This window comes from Sinohyriopsis cumingii, chromosome 19 (genome assembly GCF_028554795.1).
Source record: "Sinohyriopsis cumingii isolate HCF-2022 chromosome 19, ASM2855479v2, whole genome shotgun sequence".
Lineage (NCBI taxonomy): Eukaryota > Metazoa > Mollusca > Bivalvia > Unionida > Unionidae > Sinohyriopsis > Sinohyriopsis cumingii.
This window is the reverse complement of record NC_142979.1, coordinates 34,887,322-34,890,774: the sequence shown is the minus strand read 5'-3', so window position 1 is coordinate 34,890,774 and position 3,453 is coordinate 34,887,322.

Genomic DNA, 3,453 nt, shown 5'->3' with positions numbered 1-3,453 from the left:
AACCATTTCTAGACTAGCAGAGTGGCACAGATGCAGATGTCAAGGCAAGGATCGGAAAGGTGAGAGCAGCTTTCATACAGCTCAAGAACATCTGGAGCTCCAATGAAATTTCCTTAACTACCAAGATCAGGCTGTTCAACTCCAATGTAAAGTCAGTCCTCTGTATGGAGCAGAGACCTGGAGAACCACCAAGTCGACCGTAATGAGAGTTCAGACCATCATCACCAGCTGCCTAAGAAGAATTCTTCAGATCCGCAGGCCAGACACCATCAACAACACCAACCTGTGGCAGAGAACCTCCCAGCTTCCAGTAGAGGACGAGATGAAGAAGAGAAGGTGGGGTTGAATAGGACACACCCTACGTAAGCCGCCAACCAACATTACCATACAGGCATTGAAATGGAGCCCTCAAGGCAAGCGTAGAAGGGGACGACCAAGAAACACCTGGCGACGCGACCTTGAAGCGGACATCACTAAGATGGGTCACACCTGGAGTCAGCTTCATGGGATGGCACAGGACAGAAGCCTCTGGCGATCTTTTGTGGGCGGCCTATACCCCGGCAGGGGTGACGGGCTAAACTAACCATTTCTAGACTGGTTCACAGTTCTTCCGTATAATTAGTACCATGTGTCCTCTAGTTCCCTGCTTCGTATGCTCCCTGTGTTGCACTCGGCTATACGAATTCAGGTGAACACCGACGACTAGTCCGAGTTTCCTCTTACCTTTGCCACCCCTTTTTTGATATTTAGACATTTATGTTGGGGTGTAGGGTCAAAGTCCATTGCCTATCGAAAAGTTGGAATTCGCCGACACCATTTGGTGTCGGCATAGGATAGCCGCTTACTAACCGGCCTAGCAAACTATAACGACCGTTCATCGAGATATTCCTGCATTAAATCTATATGAATATGATTTATTGGCTCAAAAATAGAGAATATAACATTCGTTGTATCTGTAATCCGCTGATAGACGAGATGTAACTACAGCGTTGATGAAATTTGACCTGGAATTCGCCATTTGCATTCCTAGTCACATGACTACACAAATCTCGCAACCTACATGTCAAAGACATCAGAGTTCAAATAGTCACATGATATAAAAAATAAATGATTTCTAATGTTGCTGCAGGAAAACAAATCGAATACATAAATGAAAGTCACGTACTATTTACAGAAAAATGAAAGAACACAACCTTCTACAAATATTTATTCTGAAAACAACGACCAGAAATCTGTAAATGTTGCTGCAACTTAGAAAAAGACCATATTCAACAAGCAGAAAGCACATGTCAGTGCGATAGTTACGTGATACCAACAAAACACATTTCCGACATGGGCTTAGTACTTGATGAATCTGGTTTTCTCCACCTTGCTGCGATACCGACATGTTTCTAGTCGTTGTTCTCAGAATAAACATGTTGGGAATTAAGTGTACATTATATTTATGTTCAAGTTCTACGTGATTTTTAATTAATATTTTCGAATTCTATGTACAACAGCTTTCGAAATGGTATATTGTTGATATCACGTGATTGAAATATCAGCGTTTACATGTATTCTTAATTAGGTCGCGCGAGAAAGGAGAGAAGTGTTCTCCCTTGTAGTTTTTATTTAGTACATGTATGAAAGGTAAATTGTAAGCAACGATACGACCCCCTGTGATATCGGGCAATTGTACAACGCAGGAAAAATAACTAGGGAAAATCAATATCCAGGCGATGAGAATAATAACAGGTACAACCAAAAAGTGTATTCCCTGCAAAACTTTAAAGAACTTGAAAAAATTAGGCTGCTGACGTTACAAACTAAATTGATTAAGTTATTTAGAAGTTATCATATATTAGCTCCTGTACACCTTCAACGTGTGATTCGACCTTTAACTGACACGCATTCGACCTCCTACAGAACATTACTCAGGAATTCGCTTATATCCTCTACAATTACAATACATATCTTGTTCCCTGTAGATGTAAGAAATAGTCGTTGCGTAATTTCAAGGCCTACCTGAATCGAGAAAAGGAAATCACTCTTTGCAGTCATTATGTTGCGGATCAAATGACACGGGCCATGCATGCTAAGCTAAGAACAAAGTGCAGCAGTTTTAATCGATTTATATTCGAACCACGTGTCTAACAACAAAAACAATGTTCCCGTGGTTTAATAGAGACGGCAACAGGCCTTTTTCTAGACTGTCCAAAATATTCTGATGTTATACAAAGCCCCTTCATATTCTAATGTTATACAAAGCCCCTTCATATTCTGATGTTATACAAAGCCCCTTCATATTCTGATGTTATACAAAGCCCCTTTTGCTCTGAAAATGGAAACTTTATTACTTGGATATATGCGTGTTACTGCGCCATGGGTGGATCACAATTTGATATACCAATAACATTGGTATTTCATATTGCATTATACCAACACTTTAAAAGCCATGTTATATATATATATATATATATATATATATATATATATATATATATATATATATATATATATATATACTTTCTAACCACTAGTACCAGCATCCACTTTAATGATATTTTTTGTTAGTGTCAAGGACACTGTACTCTCATTAGCTCATGCGTTCTGCCATGTAAAAGCCTATACTGTACTTGCAATTTACAGTTTCTTTAAAGAAATAGGTTTAAAACTAACACGTAGCTGTCAAGCCTTGGCTGCTCACCCATAACGTTAGTAGACTCTACCTGACACGATCGTAATCCATTTCCACAATGCCGTGAAGGCATTTGTTTTCTTGCTGATTGTACAGGGAAGTGGGGGTCACAGTACATTTGAAACAATTTGGACGTTTTCAAGTTTTGAAGTTTTTAAACCAACCAAACAATAACGCTTTTATCTAAGCGGAAGTTATGAAATATTGTTTTTCATATCTATAATCAATCGTCTGTTGTAATCTAGATACTACCAGCAGTAAATATTTATTATACTGTAGAGTTTCTGCTTGGTTCCTTTTAAGTCATATGATCAAAATACATGTTGAGCATCAACCAGAGGATAAAAAGGCGCAGCTGCAAATAAAATCCTCAAAGACGTATTCTAAAAGCAAAAAAGACAACGGACCACAACCAATTATAACATATTTTCCTTACATGCATATTTCTTCAAAATATGTTACTTTATTACATTTTTGGGATGCTTCTCTTCGTGCCTTTCCTTGCATTCAACACTCTTGCCAACAGTAAACTGTATTAGGCGACCTAATCTTTGTCATATTTGGTACTGACAAGAAATATAATCTGTTGTACACATCACAAGTAAACCGCAGTGAAGAGACTTGTTTAACAACCAATGCATATGTACACAAGATGCACGACCCGTGACTTACACTATGTTGTCAACCAAATGTAGCTAAACAACTAACATTGCCAAAGATGTTCAAGAAAGGCTTCCAAATGGCCATTGCCTTCATTTTGTGTTGTTGGTTAACTC